Source organism: Protopterus annectens, chromosome 9.part0 (genome assembly GCF_019279795.1).
Source record: "Protopterus annectens isolate FY-2018-M chromosome 9.part0, PAN1.0, whole genome shotgun sequence".
Taxonomy (NCBI): Eukaryota; Metazoa; Chordata; order Ceratodontiformes; family Protopteridae; genus Protopterus; species Protopterus annectens.
The window spans coordinates 1,808,597,222-1,808,610,196 of record NC_056743.1 but is presented as its reverse complement, the minus strand read 5'-3'; positions in this window follow the sequence as shown (position 1 = coordinate 1,808,610,196).

The following is a 12,975-nucleotide window of genomic DNA, read 5'->3' as shown; positions in this document are numbered from 1 at the left end:
TTTCCCCTTCCTCAGTGCTTAAACAATTAATAATGCAATCAATTTATTTAAATAACAATTAGTAAAATCACCTGACCTAGCCAACTAATAAAACATAAATACAATACTAAAACACACATATATATAAGTATATGTATGTATATATTGAATAATCCTCTGAGTTTTATGGACATGCCTCCTTCTGATAATGACTCGAATGTTACATGAGGTATTGATGAAATGATTAAAACAATTGCTGAACTTGAAAAGAAAGTGCAAATATTTAAATGTTTGCAATGGCAGCGTCTGAGCTTCTCAGCATATTTAGAGCTAGGAATGGTACCAAGAGGGCTACGTGTTCTTAAGATGCCAAGTTATGGGAACACATTTACTGAACTCCTGTAGAGCTGTCAACAGTTAAATTTAAAAATTGGAGCTGATTATATGACTGATGAATAACTATTTTTTTGAACCTAGGAGAGAGCTTGTGGGTGAAATAAACACCATGGAAGATAAAATCACCTAAGATGTTTTGTTTCAACATGTTTCAAATAATTACCCTCAAATGATTGAGAGATTGTCCATCTTTGATAAGAATCAAGAGATGGTTAAACGGAAATTGCTAAGAGACGTTAATGATTATAGGCTTGGACAAATTTTTGCTTGACCCAAGAATAAGCCTATATCTAATAACATCTCAAAGTCGAATAGTAAATTAGATCAACTGGATGCGTTTGAAAGTGCTAATCTTTCACAAACTGTTACTAAGACAATGAACACTGATAGGAACTATGAACGAGTTTCAAGTGCGTTGTTGATTGACACAACTTCAGAAGGGCAAACAACCAATCCGAATCAGTCTATAATACAGCCAGGAAATGAGAGACTGGAAACTGAAGTGGTGGAATGTAACGGTACACCAGTATCGAATGAAGAGGGTAAGGGTAAGTCAAGCTGCTTCAACTGTATCTTTTTTAAAACAGCTCAAACCTGTCTCCATAAAGTTACCGGCAAAAATAAATGTAGAGAACAGGTCAGCATCGAGGGGCAGATCACGGCAGCGGACAGATACTATGAAAAGGAAGAACGAGAGTCCAGTAACAAAAAACAAGATGGTACGGCAGAAATAATTAAAGGTAATAACATAGTGAATTTATCTAAATATAAATTGACTGATATGGGCCTTCATGTCCTGAACAAAGGACTACAGTTCATACCTAGCTGTAATGGCAATGTGACTAATGCAATTACTGATTTAAAGTTATTTGTACGTAATTTGAGTTTGAAATTAACTTTTAAGGATTCTGTAACAGTGAATAGTCTTTAGGGCTATTTTTCCAAAATTGGCTCATGCTTAAATTTCAAGTCCATAATCATTTGGAACACCAGTAAATAGTGAATTGATACCAAGTGTTGCCATAATGAATTGTTCATTCTTATTATTACACTATTCCATGCAAATAATTTTGTCAAAAAAAACATGCGAGTCTTTCACTACACTCTTGCATTTTGGAATGTATCTACTTGAAACATCTTGTACATATTTAGATAGGGGTTCAGTAATCCAGCCCTTCCCCGAGACAATAGGTCTAAGGGGTGGACTGGTTACAGATTTATGTATCTTTGGTAGGCCAAATATTATTGACAACACAAGGCAAGAAAGAGTAAAAAATTAATTCATCTAATGTAATATCATTCTGCAAATGCAAATCGTATATAAACAAATTCATTCTTGAAATACATTTAACTTCATTTAAATCCATCAGCTTAAATATACTATCATCATTTAAAAACTTTCAACATTATTCTCTAAATTTGCTAGCGCCTCAGATTCTTTCGTAGTTAAATTATAGTAACTAAATTCACTTTTTCTAGAAAATACATCTCTTAATTCACTCTCACATAACTCTTGGAATGCTGATAAAATAGGACATGACGAACACAGATAGGAACTACGAGCGAGTTTCAAGTGCGTCGTTGATTGACAACTTCAGAAGGGTGAACAACCAATCCGAATCAGTCCATAATACAACCAGGAAATGAGAGACCAGAAACTGAAGTGGTGGAATGTAACAGCATGCCAGTATCGAACGAAGAAGGTATAAGTCAAGCTGCTTCAACTGTATATTTTTTAAAACAGTTCAAACCTGTCCCCATAAAGTTACCGGCAAAAATAAATTTAGAGAACAGATCAGCATCAAGGGGCAGATCACGGCAGCGGACAGATACCATGAAAAGGAAGAACGAGAGCCCAGTAACAAAAAACAAGATGGTACAGCAGAAATAATTAAAGGTAATAACATAGTGAATTTATCTAAATATAAATTGACTGATATGGACCTTCATGTCCTGAACAAGGGACTACAGTTCATATCTAGCTGTAATGGCAATGTGATTAATGCAATTACTGATTTAAAGTTATTTGTACATAATTTGAGTTTGAAATTAACTTTTAAGGATTCTGTAATGGTGAATAATAGTGCTTGTAAGAGAAGCTGTGTATTTGTTCCACATAATTGTCCTATTTTATCAGCATTCCAAGAGTTATGTGAGAGTGAATTAAGAGATGTATTTTCTAGGAAAAGTGAATTTAGTTACTATAATTTAACTACGAAAGAATCTGAGGCACTAGCAAATTTAGAAAATAATGCTGAAATAATTATCAAACAAGCAGACAAGGGAGGGGCTATTGTTAAGTTAATGGAAGAGTTTTTAAACGATGATAGTATATTTAAGCTGATAGAGTTAAATGAAGTTAAAAAATATATTTCAAGAATTCATTTGTTTATATATGATTTGCATTTGCAGAATAATATTACATTAGATGAATTAATATTTTTTTTTACTGTTTCTTGCCTGGTGTTGCCAATAATATATGGCCTACCAAAGATACATAAATCTGTAACCAGTCCACCCCTTAGACCTATTGTCTCAGGGAAGGGCTAGATTACGAACCCCTGCCTAAATATGTAGAAGATGTTTTACGTAGATACATTCCAAAATGCAAGAGTGTAGTGAGACTCGCATGATTTTTTGACAAAATTATTTGCATGGAATAGCAGTAGTAATAAGAATGAACAATTCATTATGGCAACACTTGGTATCAATTCACTATTTACTGTTGTTCCAAATGATTATGGACTTGAGTGTATTCGTGAATTTTTAAGCATGAATACAGACTTGGCAATAAGAAAGATAGCCACTATATGTGAGTTAGTTGATACAATTCTTAATAATGTATTTTTATTTAATGAGAAAGTTGTTGTTGTGTCTTTCGGACTTTCCTGGTTAGGGGTCACCACAGCGGAACTCTGGTCCGCTAATGACCAGCCCTGATGCACAACCTTCAATGAAGGTATGCCCATTCACGCATCTTACTGTGAGGCAACAACAAAGTATATTTACAAATATCTGGGGTTGCCATGGGAACACCCATGGCTAATGTGTATGCTAATCTCATGTTGAATCAATGGGAGAGAAAATTTATATATTCTGGTGAAAGTTTTTGTGAGACTAATTTAATGTTTTACAAGAGGTTTGTAGATGATTGCTTTCTTGTATGGAAAGGTACACATGATGAATTGCAAGAATTTGTATCCTCCTTGGAAAGAACTACAGAATTTTTACGGTTCAAATTATGCTCAAGTGAAAATATAGCATTTTTGGATACAAGTCTATTTGTAGACAAGGGAGAACTACATACGAGCATGTATAAAAAAATCAGTGCATGCTAATAGATATACACATAGACAAAGCATGCACGCTCCCCATACGTTCAAAGGCAGTTTTGTAGGGTAAGTAGACTAAACACCAATGATGATCTTTGTAAGGAACAAATGGATGCTATGGGTAATGAATTCTTGGAAAGAGGATACAATGAGGGACATATTCATTTGCTAGCAAATTATGTAATAAGGGGGACATACAGCTCCATTTTTTTTGTGAGAAAAATTATATGGTGAATACCAATATAACAGGTAATCAGAAAATGAGATATGTTACTACATATAACACTAAAATTTTATTTTATTATTTTATTTATCATTTGTTGACCGGGAAAGTCTGACTAGGTTCCACAGAGCCTGTTTAGAAATGCTCCAGACGCATGTCTTTGGAATAAAACAAAGGAAGTTGAGCAAGTTATAAAGAAAAACTGGAACATTCTGTTATCTATGCCAGAGTTAAAACAAATTATTACAGATAAACTGAGTTTTGCATATAAAAATGAAAAGAATCTTAAACGTAGATTATGTTTTAAAGATTTTAAGTTGGACAGGACCAAGGGTATAGAGTTTAGACAGAAAAGGCATGTTCCCTTGCCTAAATTGTAGTTGTTGTGATTATTTGATAACTAATACTCAGTTTATTTATCCCAATACAGGTTATAAATATAAATGTGATTGTTATGCGAATTGTAACACAAATTTTATAGTATATTTAGCTACATGCATTAAATGTCCTTCATTTTATGTAGGTAAAAGTACTAGAAGACTAAAAGACCGTACTATAGAACACAAATTGGATATTAGGAGAAATGTATCTACTAATGCATTATCTAAACATGTAGCAGAAAATGGTAAGGAGCATAGATTTAAATTTAGGGTTATCAAAGTTATTTATAAAAATATGAGAGGGGTGATACTAATAACTTTCTGGAAAATGCTGAATATTCTTGGACTGTGAAATTACAAGCAGATGTTTGTCCTCTGATTAATAATAAAGTTGAGTATAAAACCTGTTTTGGTTAAAAAAAAAAAAAAAAAACAGTGTATACTGCATTAATAATTCTTGTAATCATTTAGGGCATTATACTGTGTATATTGGGTTCCACTTGAAATCATCGAATTACCATTTCATCGAATTGCAACTCAGAGACCAAATCGTCGAAAACTCATATCATCGAATCTCAAATCATCGAAAACTATAAAGCAACTACAAATAATATCCCAGACACTGTTTGTTTACTATGTTTATGCAGGGGGGCAAGCCCCCCTGCACCACCCACAGCCCCCATAAATAAATATACCAACTCCAAGGTTGCACTACAGTGGGGGAAAGAGGTTATTTCCTAACCCCAATGTAGTGCAACCTTGGAGTTGGTATATTTTATTATGGGGGGTGTGGGGGGTGGAGCCCCCCACATGGGGGGTGCAGGGGGGCTTGCCCTCCTGCATAAACGTAGTACAAACTTTGTGGAATGTTATTTGTAGTTGCTTTATAGTTTTTGATTTGAGATTCGATGATATGAGTTTTTGATGAAATGAGTTTTCGACGATTTGGTCTAGATGAGTTGCAATTCAATGAAATGGTAATTCGATGATTTCAAGTGGAACCGTATATTGTGTGTATACATGTTTTATTGCAATTTTTATATATGCATACATATATTTTATATATATGTGTTTTAGTATTGTATTTATTTTTATTGGTTGGCTATGTCAGGTGATTTTACTAATTGTTATTTAGGTTCATAGGTAGATACTAGGCTATCTGCCCTAGGGCATTTATAAGCCTAGCCAGAGTGTATTTGGCTTCCGCCTCCCTATTAGATTAGCCTACTGTGCCTCTAAAGTAGGTCACAGAAGGTACCCTTTTAAGATTATAGGTTCATTTAAATTATTTGATTGTATTATTAAATTAAGCACTGAGGAAGGGGAAACCTGAAAGCTTTGCAGTCCTAAGTGTTGTATTGCTGTATTAAAGTGTGGATATTGAACGTTCCTGTGCTCTCCTTTTCGCTGTTTGAAAAGGCCAAAACCCCCAGACCCTGACATTTTTTTTGGAGGAAGCTCCTTGACCTTGACCCAAAGCATCCATGTACAGCTGAAAGGGAATAGGAACCTGAAAAGGCAGGCTGGGACTCAGATCTCTGATGAGTTCACCAGTGGAACTAAAGCTTAAAGTAAGGTAATAGAGAGATGGGAAGATCCAGAAGATGGCAATGCTGAAGCTAAATGGTTTTGAGGTATCACTGAAACATCCTCATATGAAACCTGGCAAAAGGAACCATAGTAATGGTGGATGCCATGAATCCCAGAGTTCAAAGGAATTCCCTAGCAAGAAGCACTAGAAGATGGAGGGACTGAAATTAAGCTGTCATACACAGGACTTTAGGAGGAGGAGGAGGCAGCAAAGCTATCATTAACATGGTCTGAATCTTGCAACTTAGGAAAACCTGACCTTGAGGAGGAGTCCACACAGATTTTTTGATGTTCAATGTGATCCCCACACTTTGCAGTAGAAGCCCTGTAAATTCAAGATACCAATGATGATGATGGCTGGGAGGGAACTTGAATCAAGAGATCATCTAAATAAGGGAAAATCTGAATTCCATGAAGCCTGCAGATGACTACCACAGGACCTAGACATTTGCTAAATACACTCAGGGCAGTAGAAAGACTAAAGGGCAAAGCAGGGAATTAATAAAGTGGAGAAGAAACACAGAAATACAAAATCTTCCTGAAAAGAGGGTGAATAGGACGGTGAAGGTAAGCATCCTTCAAATCTAGAGACATTAAGGAAAGCTTGGAGGAGCAGCAGAGGGAAGAGAGACTGAAGAGACAGCATCCTGAAGGGAGGAACCTTTTGTTTAGAAAAGAAAGATCCAGAATGGGCTTCCAAGTCCCCTCCCTTCTTGGGAACCAGAAACATCCTGGAATAAAACCCCATGCTCTGTTGAAAGGGCAGAGAAAGAAAGATCTGTTTCAGATCCTACATGATCATGCCCCTTGTCCTGTAATGTCTTAAATAGCTCAACCACAGCAGAGCCAATATATTCTGGTTATCTAAAGGAGAATCCAGCAGCTTTGACTTGATATCATCAAGGAAACCTTGTAAGTATAACCAAGAATACCTTTTCATCAGACTCTGAAGCAGTTGCCTTGGATTAAGCACCAGCAGCATTATAACTGCATTTTAGAGAGTGACAAGCTACCTAGGGAGCACAGCTCAACAAAGAAATGGCACAAGACTTTTATTCCCAGAATCAGGCAAATCAGTCAGAATACCCCCACGCTGTGACAGAGGAGTAGGCACGTATCCAGTCATACGAGTCTGGTAGTTAATGGCCCGGAAAGCTAAAGGGGCAGAAGAATGAAGTATGCACTTTCTTCTTATACAGATCCATGGCACAACTATCCTTGGATGAAGGTAAAAGCTTAGAGGAAGACAGCAATTTACATGACTTCTCAGCAGCTAAGGAAATCACAGCAGGGTCAGAAGGACTTTTAAACAAAAACGTCTGACCTTCAGGGACTTTGTAGAACCTCTCAGGCTTCTTTGGATCAGGAGGCTGATAATCAGAGGTTTGAGAAAGTGAAGCAAAAGTATCCAGCACAGGAGGGGCTGCTAAAGGTCAGGGTAAATCAATCTGCAAGGACTCATAGTATCTCATTTGGACATCAGAAACTTGGGAACTATCCCATTTAAAAATGTTCCATCATACATACTACAGTATCCCCAAGGGAAAATTCTTCCTTACAGGAATCTGGGGAAAGAGAAACCTCTTCACAGCCCCTAAAGCAAGAGGAGAATGGATTTCAGAAGAATAAGCCAAGGACTCAGCCAGAATCCAAATCTAACTAATCATCAGAGGACACTGACTCGCTATGACATCTAGGTGGAGTAGAAGACCAAGAAAAAGAAGAAGGGGCTGACAGGCCTTGAGAAGGCTTTAAAGCTATGAGAGCATTAAAAAAGATCATGTGTGAAATTCTGCTAGTCCTTGTGAGGATCCTTTTCCATGGGAGCCACATACCTGATCTTCCATTTATATTTTAGGGGAACATCAAACCTAGGAGGCTCAGACCCCTATCTAGACTGAATAAGAATACCAGGGACGTCTTCCATAACTAGTATCTGGGAATCCCCCTACACCCCTCAGATATTAGCCTGAGGTCCCTCTCCATGTCTGCAGCAGATATAGGCACTGCCTCAGTGGATGTGCAAGTAGGCATCCCCATTTCTGCCTCCAACTGGGTCAAGGCAGAGGAAACTGACCCCAGTACTGAAAGGTCCTAAGGTTCTACATCCACCCAATGGAGATGCCCAGAGGTGGCTGGACAGCAGCAGATTTAATGCACAGATTCTTTCTAAGCACCATCAGGGCATGTCAGGGGAGGTGGACTCTGAAGATATGATACCTTGGGCCAAAAGCTTCAAACGCTGATTCTCCACATAAATAGAAAAGGATGACAAAGAGCTGTCAAGAGTCTTTGGAACAAATGCCTGTCAAATCTAAGTATGGTCATGTGTAGCACCCAAACAAAAAAGGGTAAAAAGAAGTTATGTACTCACCATAACGTTCCATCTGAGTAGGTACTTAATTTGTCTGCAACCTGTGGGTATCAGATCCGATCTCGGATCCGAGCCGACAGCTTTCCAAGCTACAAGATCCAAGCTCCTAGCTCCTCCCCTACCCATAATCCCCTGCTATGTGCTACATTACCTCAGATCAAATTTTCTGCCTCTTACACAACTCCTACCTTCGATAGAGGAAGCAACACCAGATAAACTGTCCTAAGGCAGAACAAGATCTCTTTGGTGATAGAAATCCCGAAAGGTTTGGGGGATGGCAGAGGGGGGGTCGGTTGCAGACAAATGAAGTACCTACTCAGATGGAACGTTATGGTGAGTACATAACTTCTTTATCTGAAGTAGTTACTTCATTTGCTCTGCAACCTGTGGGACAGAGTCCCCAGCTACCTAGGGAGAAACCCTGGGTGGCCTATGGAAGGATATTCCGAAGCACCGCAGAGCCAAAGGAAGCCCTACCTCTTGATACCATATCCAACTTATAATGAGAAATAAACGCATGTGAAGAGGACCAGGTAGCTGCAGAGCATATGTCATCCAAGGGGATCCTAGACCAGAAGGCTGCAGAGGTGGCCACAGCCCTCGTAGAGTGAGCGCGAATTCCCGTAGGAACCGGTTTGCCTGCAGATAAGTACCCATGGACTATGCATTGACAAATCCAATTTACTATAGTCACTTAGGAAATGGCCTTACCCATGGCTGATTTAGCAAAAGACATGAACAACTGGTTCAATTTGCGAAAATCCTTAGTCCTGTGCAGGTAGAAACGCAGTTGTCTGTGCACATCCAATTTATGCAATGTGTATTCTCCTTTATTCTGAAAGTTTGGGAAGAACACGGGTAAGTTTATTGATTGATTGATATTTGACTCCGAAGCCACCTTAGGTAAGAACGACGGATTAGTCCTGAGGAACACTCTATCCTTATGAAAAATGAGATAAGGATGCTTCATACATAAGGCTTGAAGCTCTGATACCCTTTTGTCTGAAGTAATGGCAACCAAAAAGGCTGTTTTCCAGGACAAGAACTTTAATGGAACCGAAGCCGTGGGTTCAAAGGTTGGGCCTGTTAAGGCTTGTAAGACTAAGGCCAAATCCCATGGAGGCACCACCACTTTCACCGGAGGCTTCAAGAGGAAAACGCCCCGTAAGAAGGTTTTACATAATTTTGCAGAAGCCAAAGATCCTAGTCCGTTTCCCACATGGAAATGGGAGCTGGCTGCCAATTGCACCTTAACTGTGGAGGCACTTGCTCCTTGTCTGAATATCAGAGACAGGAAGTCTAGAATAGTAGGAATAGGAACTGCAAATGGATCCAGGCCTGTATCTTTGGCCCAGACAGAGAAGCGTTTCCATTTACTGTAGTAAATCTTCCTAGTAGTCGGCTTATGTGCTGCGACTAGAATGGCCTTAACAGGAGATGAGATACCGGGAGTCCTAGCCATCAGTGGAACTGGAGCAACCAAGCCGCAAGCTTGAGGTTCACCAGGTTCGGGGTTTGTAATCCCGCCGGATATGAAATCAGGTCTGGAATGGGATCCAGTATCCATGGTGGAGATACACTGCGAGACCGCAGGTACAGGAACCAGATCTGGCGAGGCCAGAATGGGGCTATGAGGATAACTCTGCTCCCCAACCGACGGGCTTTCTGTATGAACTTGGTTATGAGTGGAAGGGGTGGATAGGCATACAGTAGACCGGATGGTCAAGCATGGACTAGAGCGTCTCTGGGATTCTCCCCTTCGGGGGGAAGTATTGCGAAGTACTCACTGCATTTTGTGTTTAAGGGAGAAGCAAAAAGATCGCAGTAAGGCCAACACCATTTGCGGAAGATCTGCTTCGCAACTGATGGATTGAGAGACCACTCGTATGGAGTGAGAATCACTCTGCTCAGTTTGTCCGCCAAAATGTTGGACCAACCCGGAATGTGCGTTGCTACCAGAAAGCGGTTGTTGGATATCACCCATTCCCACACTCTCATAGCCTCCCGGCAAAGTGGGTAGGATCTGGTTCCTCCTTGCTTGTTTATGTACCAGACCACTGACATGTTGTCTGTCTGGATTGCAATAGTCCCCAGAGGTAGAAGGTTGTGGAGAGCTTGCAACGCTAGAAGCACCGCCTTCATCTCTAGGACATTGATATGCAAAGCGGTCTCCAGGGGAGTCCACGTGCCTTGGACGGTTCTGCCCGAACAATGCCCCCCCCACCAGAGGCGAGAAGCGTCCGTGGTCAGCGTGGCTTGGGGGGGGACTACAAAAGGCCTCCCTTCCTTTAGCTCTGGGGCGTGGAGCCACCAAAGAAGGGAGTGCCTGCAAACTCTGCTTAGGGGAATCGGAGTACTCAACGGATGGAGTAGCAGGGACCACTGAACTTGAAGGGTCCACTGCAGAATCCTCATTCGCAGACACGCGTGAAGGGCGAGAGTGATCGCTGCTGCCATAGATCCTAGTGCCCTCAGAACTAATTCCGCCTTTGGGACCGGGCTTCGAAGAAGAATTAGCACCTGACACGACAAGCTGTTTATCCTGTCCGCAGTTAGCATTGCTCGAGAAATGCGGGTATCTAACTTGGCCCCTATGAACTCCAGGACCTGCACGGGGCAAAGAGAGGATTTCTGGAGGTTTACCGAGATGCCCAAGCTCTGGGCAAGAGTCAGAGCATAATCTCTTGCCAGGCAGAGCTGATGCCTGTTGGTGGCGGTAAGGAGCCAGTCGTCTAGGTACGGGAAGACCTGAATGCCCTGAAGTCTCAGGTGGGCTGCAACCACTGCCATGACCTTGGTGAACACCCTGGGGGCTGAGGTGAGGCTGAACGGGAGAACCCTGAACTGGTAATGACTGGATCCCAGCTGGAAGCAGAGAAACCTTCTGGATCGTCTGTCCATCAAGATGTGGTAGTACGCATCCTTGAGGTCTATCGAGCACATCCAGTCGTTCTGCCGCAGAAGGGGAAGAATAGATTTGGAGGGTGACCATCCGGAACTTTTCTTTGGGAATGAACAGGTTCAAAGCGGAGAGGTCTAGAATGGGTCTGAGGTCCCCCGTCTTTTTTGGCACTAAAAAGAACCTGGAGTAATAACCGGATCCGGACTGGTCTGGGGGGACGGGCTGGATGGCTCTTTTTTCTAGCAACTTCAGGATTTCTGAAGCTGCTGCCTCCCTTCGATCGGGTGGAACATCGGGGAGGTGTCTGGTCGAGGGAGGGTGGTTTATGAAGGGGATGGAATAACCTCTGGATATGATGCGGAGCACCCATCGATCTGTCGTAATGGACTCCCAGTTTGACAGGTGCTCCGACAACTGCCCCAGACTGCCTCCAGAGAGGGACAGCCGGGTAAGCCCTCAGGGCTGCTGCGCGGGTCTATCTGGGAAAGGTTCCCTGGACCCGAAGTTACGCGGTCCCCCTCTGCCTCTGGGCCGGCGTCCTCCTTGTCCTCCTCTGCCTCTAGAGGATGAGGGGTCCGAAGCCGGGTGGGATTGCTGGGACTTACGGAACCACAGCTTCTTTTGTCCCCTCTGATTCCTAGAAAAGGATCGTTGGGGACAGAGCATCAAGTGCTCCGGATTATGCAGAACGCACCGCATTTAATGAAGAGTGAAGCCACTGTTCCGCTGTTCCACATTGAACAGCTGTGGCTCCGCTACAAGGCTTTTGATTGGTTTGTGTACCGCAATTACTGCCAATTGGCACTGCGGTATACAAACCAATGCATAACTGCTATCCACGTTGGCTGTGCTCTGCAGTTTTTAATTTTGATTGGCTTGTAGACCGCATTTACGGCCAATCGCAAACTCGGTCTACGAGTCAATCAAGTAGAGAATATGTGGAGAACGGGAGCCAATGAGAGCTCTCAAATGGAGACCAATCGTGTTCCTGCAAGCCTTTTCGCGCCAAATTAATGGCTTGAAAAAGGTTTCCAGGAATCGGGAGGGAATTTTACTTTGTGTTCCATCTTGATCATTTGAGAACTTGGAGTCAATACTAGGCCGGATTAAGAAGGAAGGAGCGGTGCCAGTTGCAGAGAATCCAGATCGAAGACATTTCATCAGGGGAGAAGAAGACTGGTGTCGGAGCCTGCCCCAGTGCCTGCCAGGAGAGGTGACTGACTTGGTCGGCGAGAGAAGTCTGTTTGGGGCTGTCTGGTGGTCACAACACAGGTTAGTCAAGCAAACAAAGCAGCATATAATACAACCATGAGGTGAGCTCAGCTGAGCTGTATTCAAACTAAGTGATGTTTTTACAGAAATTTAATAAGAATCTGCAATGTGTGAAGTGTCTCAGAGGACAAACTAGCCAAAGTAAATAGGGGACATTAAACAGTGACACAAAATGCTACTATAATAGAAACTGTTTAGAATTTCAGATGGAGCTAGAGCAGACAATGCCTTATAGCAGCTGCTTCCTCTGAGTAAATTATAATCATAGAGTATAAATTGTATAATGGCAGTTCTTGCAGTTGTACTGAACAGTTCAAGTTTTCAAACCTTTTGATTTTTCCAGCAAGGAATCATTGCTTCTTTTCAAGCTATTTAAGGTGGCTTGTTTGAAGGCTACAAAAAGCAGCACTGTTTTCAATAATGGGTTGTATCAGTTAAAAGAAAAGCTACATATCTGTCATTAATATCTTTAGAAGGTATGGAAGTCACTTTTGCTGTGCAAGAGGCATCCTGTTGTACAGTAGTAC